Here is a 16,582-nt window from a genome sequence, read left to right on the forward strand (position 1 = left end):
GAACACTGAAACTGGTTGCATAAATAAATTAAATGCAAAAGAGACGGCTGCAGGTGTTTTAATTTTTATTTCAAAATGAGGTGTGTCCATGGCGGAATTCCTACAGTCTGCAGATCTTATCTCAAATCAAAGCAAGCAATTTTGTTAAGCTATAGCATATTGCGCACAGAGTAACAGTCCAGGTTGTTTGAAATTTGAAAAAATAATGAAATGGCGAATGTGTTTTAGTCACGTTTTTTGCAATAACTAATAAATAAATTTATAAAAAAATTACCTTTTACTCCTTGCGGATATGCCTGAGGAGTAATTTGGCCAAATTGCAGAAAAATATCTTTATCAGTGTGCCCACAATCTACTCCGTCAGTTTGAAATATAGTGTGTTTCAAACTAATAAAGGTGTCTTTCTGAAATAAATTTGGCTGAATTACCCCTGGAGCATGTGCGTAAGGATTAATACACAATGTTTTAAAAATTTATCTATTAGCTATTGCAGGAAACATGACCAAAAAACACACGACAAAACTACATCTTTGTTTCAAACGTCCGCCACTTCATTGTTTTTTTTTTTAATTGAGCTATTATACCTTGCGCAATATCCTGTAGATTAACAAAATAGTTTGTTGTCATGGACACACCCCATTGTGAACCGAGCAGCTTTAACTCCTCGGATTTGGGGGGAGGGGAGGGGGCGGGCGGCTTAATGATGACTGGATTTCTTTAAAAAGTCAGATAATATTGTTCAAGAATCAATAAATAATGTGTAAATAGATTTACGTTGATTGCTTCATTAATTTTTCCAAAAAAGTCGTAAAAATCGCTTACTTTAAAGGCTGAGTGACGATAATGGATCCTTAAAACAATGGCGGTTTTCACGAAATTTTAATCTCCAACGTTCTTCTCTGAATATGAAAATGTTTCGTTGACACTCATCTACAAACGGAGAAACGATCTTTTTAATAAAATAAGAGAAATCACAGCTCGCACAGAAAGATTTAAGTGTCTGTTTTTTCACGCACGCTGTTAGAGAGCGGAAGGCACAAAAGTAGTGTGAACTGGTACTTAGGTGTGAACTGCAGAGTGGTCATGTAGATATAGTTTAACGTGGAATTTGAACCTCGAGTTGCTTTTGGCGACTCCTCATATCAGTGAGAGGTGAATGATAGGTTGAAATGAAGATTGAAAAATCCTTGGTATGACTGAGATTCAATACCCCGAACTCTTGACTTTCACGCACGCACTTTATCACTATATAGAAAGATTATCTGTAGGTTTTGATGACTGAGTTTGCGAATGCCAAAATATGTGACATATGTGGCTGTGTGTTTGACTGCATCAACTTTGAAGCTTAAGTTATTTACACCGCCAAGTGACCGTAGACCTTAGTCTTTGACTTAAATTTCATATTGATACCTCTACCCGTTCCCGAGAAAAACGGGTCGCAACAGACGGGCAGACAAAGAAACGGACTACAAATGGCAAAAAAACTATTTTTTATGTGATATAATTACAAATTAACAATTTTCGGAGTTTTTTGCTTTACTTGTACTGTAAAACCTTGCTTCTTACCAAATTTTGTGGTTCTAGGTCAACGGAAAGTAACCTATAGGTTTCGATGAGTGAGTTTCTTAAAATATATGACATACATAGTGATATTTTTTCATTGCATTGACTTAGAAGCTTAAATTTTTTATATAGACAGATGACGGTAGATCTTAGTATGTGACATAAATTTCCACTTGATATCTTTGTCTGCCCCTTTGTCTTAGCAGTCGGACAGACAACAGACAGACAGAAGGATATCAGAGTGATTCAGTAAGGTTTCCGTTTCTACCGACTGGGGTACGGAATCCTACAAGCAGACTTCTTGGGCCATACAGAGTTTAACCAGAGATGTTTAACATCTCATCCATCACATACTTTGGTAGCGAAAATTGAACGTTATTTTCTGGGAGATGCTGAATGCTATTGTGCATTGTGAGCCAAGAAACTGGACAAACGTGAGTGAAACCCAGTCTCTTGGATGGTCATTCTTCTATTTCACTTTCTTTTTAACCAGAGCTCGTTCTCCATCTCTGTTGACTACCTGTTGACCATATATAAAACTCTAACTACAGTAGGAATGAAGTTCTAAATTCTTGATGATACACCGTATGTCCTAAGCAACAAGATTAAAATGTTTGTCGTATGGAAAACCGTTATAGTAATTGCTGCTTTCTTAGTGGTAGCATCACATGTTCTATCTGTGGTGGAGCCGGCCGAAGTGGCCGTGCGGTTAAAGGCGCTGCAGTCTGGAACCGCAAGACCGCTACGGTCGCAGGTTCGAATCCTGCCTCGGGCATGGATGTTTGTGATGTCCTAGGTTAGTTAGGTTTAACTAGTTCTAAGTTCTAGGGGACTAATGACCTCAGCAGTTGAGTCCCATAGTGCTCAGAGCCATTTGAACCATCTATCTGTGGTGGCAGGTGCTGTTGAACACAGGAACTATGAATGTGGTAGAACACAGAACTCGCAGAAGCAAAATTATAACGCAGATTAGTATAATACGGTACTAAATTAGAGTCTTATGGTATGAATGGCTCAGAGACCCCGATAGGTAGGTTCAGCCGCCTATTTGGAAAGGTTTTTCCTATCCTTTGCACCCACAGGTACCTTTCCTTTGCGAAGTATGAGAGCTATATCGTAAGCGTATCTGTTAAATGTAGATGACTGGAGTGGACGTTTGTTTAGTATAGGGTCATGTTCGAGTTGGAGATGATGAGAGAAGGGACCGGGTGAAACCAGGGTTGTCACCACGTAGCCTACTCCTCTGGAAAAGCACCAACGGGGCCAGCCAGCTTAACGTCCCCATCTCATGGACGGATCACAATCAACATTGTACCAGCAACAATCCCACTCACCGGGAGGAGAAAATACCGGCGTATCGGCTCAGGCTCCGACACATTAGCAAGCTGGTGTGCACACTAGCTTCTATACACTCTGCAAAACCTATGTGCCATACAACGCCACGAAGCACAAGCAAATAAAATGAATTGTAAATATCACGTTCTGTTTTGCGTAATTTTAATCAGTTCACATTGAAAGGTTCAAATGGTTCAGATTGCTCTGAACACTATGGGACTTAACATCTGAGGTCATCAGTCCCCTAGAACTTAGAACTACTTAAACCTAACTAACCTAAGGACATCACACACATCCATGCCCGAGGCAGGATTCGAACCTGCGACCATAGCAGTCTCGCGGTTCCGGACTGAAGCGCCTAGAACCACAAGGCCACCACGGCCGGCACATTGAAAGGGGCCTGTTTCATCACCTTTTGTACAAAATATCGTTTATAATGCTTTGTTTGCTTTGTAATCAGCCTAGGAGCTTAGCTTTCTGATACCTTTTATTATACCTTTATCCTATGATTGCTGAATGAATTCGTAGGGAGAAATTTATTTTATTTGTGTCTTGCGGGCTTTCAAATAAAATGTGAAATTTGTGGCCCTCAACTACGTACCCTCAGACTCAGAGTTGAAACATTAAAAGTTTCGGCTGGTTTCGTTGTCTAGGGATACGTAGTTGCCGCATTACAGGCCAAATACTGCTGAATCTACAGTATACAATATGAACAGACACATGAATCGAACGGTTGAAGGTTCCTATCACTTGGCAATTGCGAATTTTTAATGCAATATAGTAATTTATAAATGAAAGATGGCAATTAAATAAAATCTGCAGGGACTATCTTAACGACTTTAAATGATGAGTACGATATCAGAAGTACCTTTTAGAACGCCGTTTATTACTGCAAAACACTTATTGGTGTCGATGGTCCAACAATTAAATGAAATATAAGTTTCATTCTGGAAACATCCCCTAGGCTGTGGCTAAGCCATGTCTCCGAAATATCCTTTCTTTCAGGAGTGCTAGTCCTGCATGTTTCGCAGGAGAGCTTCTGTAAAGTTTGGAAGGTAGGAGACGAGGTACTGGCGGAAGTAAAGCTGTGAGGACGGGGCGTGAGTCGTGCTTGGATAGCTCAGTTGGTAGAGCACTTGACCGCGAAAGGCAAAGGTCCCGATTTCGAGTCTCGGTCCGGCACAGAGTTTTAATCTGCCAGGAAGTTTCGAAATATAAGTTGAATAACATGGAAACAATAGATTACTACTTCATGTAATTGATTATGAACAGCCGCGCGGGATTAGCCGAGTGGTCAGAGGCGCTGCAGTCATGGACTGTGCGGCTAATCCCAGCGGAGGTTCGAGTCCTCCCTCGGGCATGGGTGTGTGTGTTTGTCCTTAGGATAATTTAGGTTAAGTAGTGTGTAAGCTTAGGGACTGATGACCTTAGCAGTTAAGTCCCATAAGATTTTTACACACACATTTATGAACAACAACATAGCTCGCGAGATATTCACTTCTAAAGGCGTACTACGTCTTCACTGCAGAAAGCCACGGAAATCTCACAAGTGCACAAGTCAGAACTACAAAATATTTCTAACTCCCACGACCATGCGTCCGTCGCGCTGTACTGTCCAGCACTCTCTCGCGTCCTCTTCCGTACTGTCCAGAACTCTCCGTGTCCTGTGCGACTGTCCCTCGTGCCGCACTGTGCAGAACTCCACGCGTCCCCTCTGAAAACGATCCTCCTCCCCCACTTCAATACAGTCTCTCCATGTGTCCTTTTTGGAACGATCGCTGTCACTGGCTAGAGCGCTCCCGCCCTATCTCCAAACCAACGCACACTCACAAACATAATGAAACACAGTGTGTCGGACCGAGACTCGAACTCGGGACCTTTGACTTTCACGGGCAAGTGCTCTACCAACTGAGCTACCCAAGCACGACTCACGCCCCGTCCTCACAACTTTACTCCGCTGCTGAGTCAAAATCTGATTCTGATAATGAAACACATTCGAAATATTGGATTTACATTTAAATAACTTGAAATTAAATAAATATTCTACGGCTGGACCATAAACACGCTCTAACACTCATTATTAACTACATAAATAACTCAAATAAACATATATCAAGGGAATAGAAACAAAAGGTAGGCCAGTAGCCTAATGTCTCTGTGCTTTCTAAAACACATTAAATATGTAACCAATTTCTTCATGAATAGTATATACCGAAAAATAACAAAGACATAGATGAATAAATATATTTATAACTGTGAAGTACTTATGGCCTGACGCGATCGATAGTAATCGCCCACTCTGACCTCCAATAACTCATGTACTATTCAAGTTACATGCCTGTAATGTATACCAATTTAGGTGTACACTAATAGCTTTCTAAAGACGTGTTGATAGACAAAATCGGATGAACCGTTTAGATTTTGGAAATTCGTTGCTGGGTGTTACTTGTATAATTTATCATCAGATGCTAAACTTTAAACTAATAAAGACATTCATTTCTGATCACACCATCAGAATCGTCGTGAAAATAATGGTAAGGTACATGTTTCTTTTTGAGGTATCATGATTCATCTGGCTACTATTTATTTCTATACAAACTGTGAAATCGCTGCCGTTAAGGTTTCACAAAGTCCACCATTTTTGGCACTCCCCGCATGTCTCCTTCATCAACACAGCATCACCATGGAATTCCCAGCCACGCGCTGGGGCTACCCCTCTTGCTCAGCTAACGTTCGGCACCACGTGGTTGCTGCCAAGCTGCGGCCCACCGAGGGGCCGCAGCGCGGCTATGCCAACTCCGATCTTAGAATATTTTCAGGGCCCTACAACTCGCCCGTTACCTCACACTCTCAGCTCTGCAACCTTTCCATTTTCCTTAATCCACGTAATCAATAATTTTTGTACTGAGTGAGTGAATGTTTGGGTAACAGGGTTTTGGTATGTAGCGGCAAAACTCAGAGTAGATTCTTTCTTGTCTGTGTAAGGTCGTGCAAGCTTTCCTTGCATGTTGTCCAAACACGTCCTGTTACCTGGCGTGGTGTGGAACCACGGTCTTCTCCCTCTTTATAGTGTTTTTCGGTTAGTCAGACGCTCTCCCACTCTTTTTAGTGTTTTAGATTGGTCCAGCACACCTTCCACTCAGTAGAAAATAGCAGACTCACATGATAACGCCAGTGGTTAGAAAGTTTTCTGGTCTCTCCTCCTGTGGACGCCATTGTGAGCATTCATGCTCATTGGAGCACACGTTATCGTAAGTTTCAGGTTGCATGGAATTAGTGAAGTATTCGTTTGTAATTTAGGTATCTACAGTGCTTTCTTGAATTAATAGTCAAAAGTTTTATTCAGGAATTGCCACAATTTTATTCTAAGAGCGTCTCAGCGTAATGTAAACTTTAGTGTTAGTGCTTCATTCTAGGTCTGATGCTGAACATGTGACTTCAGCGCCTCAATTAGTTAAATTAAAAACTTGCTTCAACGTTTATTAATCGACAAATGGACACTCATGTTTCGCAGTGTGCATAGTGAGTAAATTTTCCTCGTTTTCATAAACCATCAGTCTAGGCGTCGTACTGGTTTACCACTGTGTGAAGTTTCCAAGTTCTGCTGTTCATTACTCACCTTCAGTGACTTGCTTGTATCTGTTGTTTTCAATTTTAATCATCCTAATCACGACTCAAATTCACATGTGACTATTCAGGTTCTAAATCGTATTTGGCTGTATCAAATGGTTCAAATGGCTCTGAGCACTATGGGACCTAACTTCTGAGGTCATCAGTCCCATTGAACTTAGAACTACTTAAACCTAACTAACCGAAGGACATCACACACATCCATGGCCGATGCAGGATTCGAACCTGCAACCGAAGCGGTCGCGCGGTTCCAGACTGTAGCGCCTAGAAACGCTCGGCCACTCTGGCCGGCCTTTGTCTGTGTCACAGAGCACCAGATGAGTTTGAGGGGAGTATCCCTTCTAGGAGACTGGATAATCGAATAGTTCTCGATTCACGGAGTAGAACATGTACCCATATGTACACTACTGGCAATTAAAATTGCTACACCAAGAAGAAATGCAGATGATAAACGGGTATTCATTGGACAAACATATTATACTACAACTGACATGTGATTACATTTTCACGCAATTTGGGTGCATAGATCCTGAGAAATCAGTACCAGGAACAACAACCCCTGGCCGTAATAACGGCCTTGATACGCCTGGGCATTGAGTCAAACAGAGCTCGGATGGCATGTACAGGTACAGCTGTCCATGCAGCTTCAACACGATACCACAGTTCATCAAGAGTAGTGACTGGCGTATTGTGACGAGCCAGTTGCTCGGCCACCATTGACCAGACGTTTTCAATTGGTGAGAGATCTGGAGAATGTGCTGGCTAGGGCAGCAGTCGAACATTTTCTGTATCCAGAAAGGCCCGTACAGGACCTGCAACATGCAGTCGTGCATTACCCTGCTGAAATGTAGGGAGTCACAGGGATCGAATGAAGGGTAGAGCCACGGGTCGTAACACATCTGAAATGTAACGTCCACTGTACAAAGTGCCGTCAATGCGAACAAGAGGTGACCGAGACGTGTAATCAATGGCACTCCATGCCATCACGCCGGGTGATACGCCAGTATGGCGATGACGAATACACGCTTACAATGTGCGTTCACGACGATGACGCCAAACACGGATGCGACCATCATGATGCTGTAAACAGAACCTGGATTCATCCGAAAAAATGACGTTTTGCCATTCGTGCACCCAGGTTCGTCGTCGAGTACACCATCGCAGGCGCTCCTGTCTGTGATGCAGCGTCAAGGGTAACCGCGGCCATGGTCTCCGAGCTGACAGTCCGTGCTGTTGCAAAAGTCGTCGAACTGTTCGTGCAGATGGTTGTTGTCTTGCAAACGTCCCCATCTGTTGACTCTGGGATCGAGTCGTTGCTGCACGATCCGTTACAGCCCTGCGGATAAGATACCTGTCATCTCGACTGCTAGTGATACGAGGCCGTTGGGATCCAGCACGGCGTTCCGTATTACCATCCTGAGCCCAGCGATTCCATATTCTGGTAGCAGTCATTGGATCTCGACCAACTCGAGCAGCAATGTCGCGATACGATAAACCGCAATCGCGATAGGCTACAATCCGACCTTTATCAAAGTCGGAAACGTGATGTTACGCATTTCTCCTCCGTATACGAGGCATCACAACAACGTTTCACCAGGCAACGACGGTCAACTACTGTTTGTGTATGAGAAAGCGGTTGGAAACTTTCCTCATGTCAGCACGTTGTAAGTGTTGCCACCGGCGCCAACCTTGCGTGAATGCTCTGAAAAGCTAATCATTTGCAGATCAGAGCATCTTCTTCCTGTCGGTTAAATTTCGCGTCTGTAGCACGTCATCTTCGTGGTGTAGCAATTTTAATGGCAAGTAGTGTATTTAGTTTTGCGGGTACCGTACTTAACCGATTTTTTTAATTTTTACGGCTTGATGCCGGATCTATTGTCCACACACAGTAGCCCTACAAATTGCATCACTCTCAGCCCCCTCAGCAGAACAAAAACCTACATGGCTGGAAATATTGTGACAGATTGGGATTTATTAAAACCACTGACATTTATCAGATGTAATGAAATTGGATGTCTGTCCTTTGGAACCTCCTCCTGTGATCATTGTGCATGCTGACTTAGATAGATTATGTAATTTTTCTAGTAACTACTTATCGCCTGAATGATTGTGTGTTGCGAGACTCGGAGTTATTTGTTTCCTAATGTATTCACATTACCTATTTCTTCCCACGAGGTTCACATGCTGATATTAAACATGAAAACTTTTGGTATTGAGCGCACATTCATCTTAAGGAGACATAGTAATTTAGTGTTCTCCTTGATGGACGATGTGTGCTGTGAGAGCGAAGGGTTTTATTTGTAACAAATGTCCACTTAATAGAATATGAGTCACTTTGACTGTAAGCCTCGCTCGTGTACCGCTGTCCCCCTGTATTTCTTCTAACATTAATAATAGAAAGAACATCCCGTTGGAAAGTGTGTGACAAACATTTAAAGAAACATCGTAATGTGTCGTTGTGTCAGAGTCTTTGCTTTAATTCTATTGCGCATTTAATTAATCTATAGGGTCCTAAAATAAGCCGGCCGGAGTGGCCGTACGGTTCTAGGCGCTACAGTCTGGAACCGAGCGACCGCGGTCGCTGGTTCGAATCCTGCCTCGGGCATGGATGTGTGTGATGTCCTTAGGTTAGTTAATTAGTTCTAAGTACTAGGCGACTGATGACCTCAGACGTTAAGTCGCATAGTGCTCAGAGCCATTTGAACCATTCCTAAAATAAATTTTAGTGGGACTTCGCATAGAATTCTACACACTATGGAAATGACGTCTTTTAACACAAATCCTCTTTAATAATTTGAATGTTTTATGCTTTTTACAGTTTTTTACTTCCATTGTTTTATACTTTAACATTTTAAAGCTAATTTTATCTCACATAATTTCTACATTATATAATTTTATCCCAAACTTCTGTCTTTTGCATGAGGTGCATATTATCTAGATCTAGATACATGCTCTGCAAGCCATATAGTGCATGGAGGGGGGTACCTTGCACTTCTGCTAGTCATTTCCTTTCTTTTTCCTCTCGTAGATACTCGTAAAGTGCGGGAAGAACGACTGTCTACACGCCTCCGTACGAGCCGAAATTTCTCGTGTCTAATCTTCGTGGCCTCTACGCGTGATATACGTTGACGGTAGTAGATTCGTTTTGTAGTTCGCTTCAGGTGCCAGTTCTCCAAAATTTCTCAATAGTGTTCCTCGAAAAGAACGTCGCCTTCCCTCCAGGGATACCCATTTGAGTTGTCGAAGCATCTCCGTAATACCTGCGTATTGATCGCAACTCCTGGTAACAAATCTATTAGCCCGCCTCTGAACTGCGTCGATGTCCTCCTTCAATTCGACCTGGTTAGGATCCGAAACACTCGAGCAGCACTCAACAATGAATAGCGCCAGCGTTCTATACGCGGTCTCCTTCACAGCTGAATCACACTTTCTTAAAATTATCCCAATAAACCGAAGTCGACCATTCACCTTCTCTACTACAATCCTTACATGCCCATTCCATTTCATATCGATTTGCAACGTTACGCCTAGATATTTAATCGACATAACTGTGACAAGCACCACACAACCCTTGTTGCTTTCGAACATTACGTTTTTCCTACTCTTTTGCACTAACTTACATTTTTCTACATTTAGAGCAAGATGTCATTCATCACACCAACTACAATTTTATCTAAGTCATCATTTATCCTCTTGTAGTCACTCAAGGGGCAATCAAAGGGTTTCCGTTCGTAGGCCACACTAACCCCATGCCTAAATGTCGGTGTTTATATACACGCATCGGCGTGTAAGGTCGAACAAGCGCTGTATCATTGTGAGAGGTGCAGACGCGAGCTAGTGTGTCGGGGCTTACAGTGAGTCCAAAAAGTATTCGTCTAGCTGCATATCTTTTAGAAAACAAAGTCTGTGTAACATGAAAATACATGTATACAAAATGTAATGAGCCAGTCATCTAAGAAGTTTCGGTAAGTCATTTTGGCTGAAAATAAAGGAAAGAAATACATCCAAATCGACTGCGTGGTTAACAAAATAGAAAATTTAATACAAGGGCTAGTTCGTAAAGTATTCGTCCACCAACTGAACATGCCGAAATTCTGCGCGCGGTCATTAAACTATAACGCTGACCCACGGCACACACTAGAGTCAACCGTACGCTGCCCCACCCTATCGCCTGTTGTGGTTTTGTGGTTCTGAACGGCGCCGATACAGTGCAATTAGCGCCATGGGGTCTAAGGGTAGTGAGACGACGCTGATCGAAAGGAAACTTATTCTGAGCTTATCTTCTTACGAGATTGTTAAAGTAGTTGGGTGGACCTAGATCGACGATTCAGTTAATAATAGATCGATTTTGCGCAACAAAATCATTAAGAAACCAACCACGTACCGGACTCGTCACACTTTGATGGATGCAGACGTGAAATTTACCATGAGGAAAATGAAGAAGAAACCTAAAATCTACGCTCCTAAGTTGGCTGGGGATTTAGAGTCTAGGGGAAAGAAAGTATGTGCCAAATAGCTTCAAAACGTATGGGAATCACTGCCGGGTAGCGGGCATGAAATTTTGGGTCAGCGAACAGAATCGTCTTCATTTAGCGATGGAACATAGATTTCAAAAGGAAGACTTCTGGAATAAAGTAATATATTCTGATGAGAGTAAATATAACGTGATCGGGTCGGATGGCAGGCGAATGGTGTGGTGTAAGAAGAATGCGAAGATGTTGCCATGCAATCTTGTGCCAACGGTTAAACACAGTGGTAGCTCCCTGATGGTGTGGGGCTGTATGAGTGCTGCAGGTGTTGGAAACTTACATTTCATAGAAACTACGATGGATCACCATATGTGTATCAATATTTTGAAGGACAATCTGAATAATAGCGCCGAAAAATTAGGTCTGCAAGGAAATTTTTCAACAAGATAACGACCCAAAAGCATACGGCTCTAAATACAAGGCTGTGGCACCTGTACAATACCCCCAAACAACACCCCCCCCCCTCAGAGCCCAGACATTAATCCTACCGAACACCTTTGGAAAATACTGGATGATAGCATCAGGAAAAGACACATTTATAACAAGAGAGACCTAAAAGAAGCACTTCAAGACGAATGGGACAAAATTACAAATGGTTCAAATGGCTCTGAGCACTATCGGATAACTTCTGAGGTCATCAGTCCCCTAGAACTTAGAACTACTTAAACCTAACTAACCTAAGGACATCACACACATCCATGGCCGAGGCAGGATTCGAACCTGCGACCGTAGCGTTCGTGCGGTTCCAGACTGTAGCGCCTAGAGCCGCTCGACCACTCCGGCCGGCGACAAAATTACAGCCTCTCTGACTGCAAACTTGGTCAAGGCGATGCCCAGACGATTACAAGCAGTAATAGCTGCAGAAGGAAACCCCACTAAATATTAATTTTTTTAAATTGGAATCATGTTTTCAGATTGTAAATTTAAAAAAAAATATGAGTGGACGAATACTGTTTGAAGTAGCCCTTGAATAAATTCTTGATTTTGTCAAACTTGTTATCACTATGGATGTATTTATTTCTTTGTGCATCAATAAAAATGACTTACCAAGGTTCGTTGCATATGACTGGATGTTCACATTTTATGTTCCCTTCCTTTCACGTGACATATAATTAGTTTTTTTTTTTTAAATTACAACTTGACGAATACTTTTTGGGCTCACTGTACCTCAGTTCACTATTACCAGCGCCACGTCATCATGACGTGCCTGTGCTTAACATACAAAGAACTGCATCATGATCTGAGAGTGTCAGTTTATGCTTCAGTATATTAATGTTAAGGCTGTTAAGTCTGAGAATGATCAGATGAATACGTTAGAAAAAACACCAGTCTTAAGAGAAAAATAAGTGGCGCTAAATAATAAATCTAGAAAGCTAAAAGTTGTTGAGAATATGCAAATGTATTTCACAATTAAATGTTACAAGTTCCAACTTGGTCAGAGAAACATTTCGGTCAAAATCGTCATTTTTATGGAAAATTGAAGGCTCTAAATATTACACTCAGAAAGAGGAAAATACTTATGTAGCCTCAGTTTGATATAAAAACATTAACTATGTGACACGAATAAGCTACTTCAGTTAGTTTTCAAGTTATTTACTAAGGAAGACAACTTGAGCGCAATCGTACTTATTTATGTTCGGGTAATATCATTTGTATTTGTAATAGAAAATTCTAATTACAGCTCTCGATTACAAGAATGCAATAATACCGCTGTACCAAGTTTCAAGAATGTATTGTAAATAATTATGAATACAACGAATCTTCAAGAGGCAGTTCAGACGTAATGTTCTACTGCCAGTTCTGTTCTAAAAATTCTAGCCGGCAAAGTTTAACTGCATTCGACCTAAAACCTCTACAATAACTAAAGTAAACTCAACTCTAATTATATAAAAGTACGAAGATTGTACACTGTCAATGACAAATACGTAACTGTTTGTGTGCTGCCCGCAATGTTTACAAAACCGCCCGGCATGTGGCGAAATTAATTTTCCGCTTTTAAGTTGAGCAATTAACTTTTGGTGATCAGAAGTCAAGGCGATAGAAAATTATACTTGAAACTTCCCGTACGGGTCGCCTTTCAACTGTTAGTAGTGCTGTTTGCGTCAGGGATATTGTTATTATTGTTGACGTTATTATTATTATTATTATTAGGGCTATTATTATATTTTGTTCATGTGGAATTTTACACAGCGTATCAAACAGTGAAAACTCAGATACTTTTATTTGTAATCATAGTTCCCGACCCTACTGAGTACATAGAAATTAGGAACTTTTGTTTCAGTGAGTACAAAGAGTAATGTGGACTCACAGACTGGAAATTATGGTCAGTATGTACTCCTTCGCATTCTGGCTGACCGCAAAAAAAAAAAAAAGTTTTGAGGCTCTTGTAAATGGCGGAGATGGGTGTAAAGCACGCACAGATAGTTTAACTGTCTTTTCGTAACGGTATAAAAAAAGTAACGACTATTTGGATTATTTACCCGCCGCCTTACAAGTGGCGCTGGGTTGCATATGCGCTGCAGTAACGTTCACAAACGAAAACTTCATGATTGCTCCTTATAACGCATTTTTTTTTATGTTGCATGTGATCCGTTATGCTCGTGTCATCTCTTCTACTCCTTCTCCCTGCTTCTGTTCCCTCTGTCACTCCCCATCGCCCTACCCTATCTGATTTCCCCCTCTTTACCCCCGCCTCTCTTCCCCCACTTACTCCCCCCAAACTCCTCCCTTCCTCATTTCCCTAATACATGCCACGGTTGTAAACCACACTAATCTGATGTATAATTCCACATGGATACGACAGAATGCTTAAGCAAATCATAGGTAAATGCAGTAGTTATATGCAACAATGTATCTAACTACTGTAAAGTAATGCAAAGTTGTCACTTAATTTTTATTTTGTTTTACATCTGCACATGGTTAAGTATTGATCGAAACTAGTCATACCATAAAATTAAATGTGCAACTGAGACGGTAAAATCAAGATAAATTTTAATTTCTCTAAATGCAATAGTTATCGCAACGCGCATTGACTCTACTCATAGACATATCTGCAGAATCTCTCTTCGCACCGTTGGTTAGAACGGAACGTAATATCTGTCTAATCTGTGTTACAGTAATTACGCAAAAGAGGACACCTGAAGAGGGAAAGAGCTAGGGCAGAGACGCAATGAAGGAAAATACGATTCATGCAGCTCCAGCGTGCCCTTTGTGCAACCCAAATGCGATATTTAATGGCAGCGCTGAAACAGCTTCGTTAATTAACTGCGCCATTTTACCCGGATGCTCCCCTCCCCTTTCTGATGCCAATTTCTGTCTCAACGATGCTTTTTATTTTCGTTTTGTACGGCCTTTAATTCAATAGCCATAGTCATAGGATAATGTATGCCTCTGAACTTTAAAGCATAAAGACCGAAACCCAAAAAATGAGTTTTCGCTTTATGACAGTGCTTTTTATTCGAAGACTAGAAATTTCCCATGACTGTGAGTCCATATTACTGTTAATTATACCTTTTGTTTCCCGTAACAGAGAACTGTAGCTACAGTATTGACCGACACGTATGAGCAGGTTGCCAAAGAAAACATGACACAATGATATACAAGAAGCCAGCTGAGCCGTCAAATGTGGAGCACAAGACGAAATTTCACCTGCTAGTAACAGCAAAATGATCTCCATTTGAATATACTGTCTATTTCTCTCCTAAAAATCATACATAAGGTAACAATTGAACGAAAATTTCAGAATTCTCTAGAGAATGGTCTCTCTTCCAAGGCAGGCGTACTATCTCCCTCTCTCGCTCTACCGACCCACACCCCGCCTCTCTCTCTCTCTCTCTCTCTCTCTCTCTCTCCCTCCCTCCCTCTCTCTCTCTCTCTCTCTCTCCCTCTCTCTCTCTCTCTCTGTGTGTGTGTGTGTGTGTGTGTGTGTGTGTGCGTGTGTCTTTCTTCATTGGCGGTAAATTACATCATGCATTTAAACCATATGTTCTGACAGGGACATATTAAGAAACGACAGACGATTCACTTGAACAGAGTTACAATGTCAAGGAATGTAATAACGGTACCTATACACAAGAGAAGCTGCTTCCAATATCTACATCTACATACATACTCCGCAATCCACCACACGGTGCGTGGCGGAGGGTACCTCATACCACAACTAGCATCTTCTCTCCCTCTTCCATTCCCAAACAGAACGAGGGAAAAATGACTGCCTATATGCCTCTGTACGAGCCCTAATCTCTCGTATCTTATCTATGTGGTCTTTCCGCGAAATGTAAGTTGGCGGCAGTAAATTTGTACTGCAGTCAGCCTCAAATGCTGGTTCTCTAAATTTCCTCAGTAGCGATACACGAAAATAACGCCTCCTTTCCTCTAGAGACTCCCACCCGAGTTCCTGAAGCATTTCCGTAACACTCGCGTGATGATCAAACCTACCAGTAACAAATCCAGCAGCCCGCCTCTGCATTGCTTCTACGTCCTCCCTCAATCCGACCTGATAGGGATCCCAAATGCTCGAGCAGTACTCAAGAATAGGTCGCACCAGCGTTCTATAAGCGGTCTCCTTTACAAATAAACAACATCTTCCCAAAATTCTACCAATGAACCGAAGACGACCATCCGCCTTCCCCACAACTGCCATTACATGCTTGTCCCACTTCATATCGCTCTGCAATGTTACGCCCAAATACACTCCTGGAAATTGAAATAAGAACACCGTGAATTCATTGTCCCAGGAAGGGGAAACTTTATTGACACATTCCTGGGGTCAGATACATCACATGATCACACTGACAGAACCACAGGCACATAGACACAGGCAACAGAGCATGCACAATGTCGGCACTAGTACAGTGTATATCCACCTTTCGCAGCAATGTAGGCTGCTATTCTCCCATGGAGACGATCGTAGAGATGCTGGATGTAGTCCTGTGGAACGGCTTGCCATGCCATTTCCACCTGGCGCCTCATTTGGACCAGCGTTCGTGCTGGACGTGCAGACCGCGTGAGACGACGCTTCATCCAGTCCCAAACATGCTCAATGGGGGACAGATCCGGAGATCTTGCTGGCCAGGGTAGTTGACGTACACCTTCTAGAGCACGTTGGGTGGCACGGGATACATGCGGACGTGCATTGTCCTGTTGGAACAGCAAGTTCCCTTGCCGGTCTAGGAATGGTAGAACGATGGGTTCGATGACGGTTTGGATGTACCGTGCACTATTCAGTGTCCCCTCGACGATCACCAGTGGTGTACGGCCAGTGTAGGAGATCGCTCCCCACACCATGATGCCGGGTGTTGGCCCTGTGTGCCTCGGTCGTATGCAGTCCTGATTGTGGCGCTCACCTGCACGGCGCCAAACACGCATACGACCATCATTGGCACCAAGGCAGAAGCGACTCTCATCGCTGAAGACGACACGTCTCCATTCGTCCCTCCATTCACGCCTGTCGCGACACCACTGGAGGCGGGCTGCACGATGTTGGGGCGTGAGCGGAAGACGGCCTAACGGTGTGCGGGACCGTA

At 42.5% G+C, this 16,582-nt stretch overlaps 1 protein-coding gene across 1 annotated transcript in view; it reads left to right on the forward strand.

Annotated features, from left to right (window-relative positions):
* LOC126248873 (uncharacterized) overlaps positions 1–16,582 on the forward strand; it is a 1,116,592-nt gene that overhangs the window by 370,649 nt on the left and 729,361 nt on the right. The gene's annotated exons all lie outside the window — the stretch shown is intronic.

The sequence above is a fragment of the Schistocerca nitens genome, chromosome 3 (assembly GCF_023898315.1).
Source record: "Schistocerca nitens isolate TAMUIC-IGC-003100 chromosome 3, iqSchNite1.1, whole genome shotgun sequence".
NCBI lineage: Eukaryota > Metazoa > Arthropoda > Insecta > Orthoptera > Acrididae > Schistocerca > Schistocerca nitens.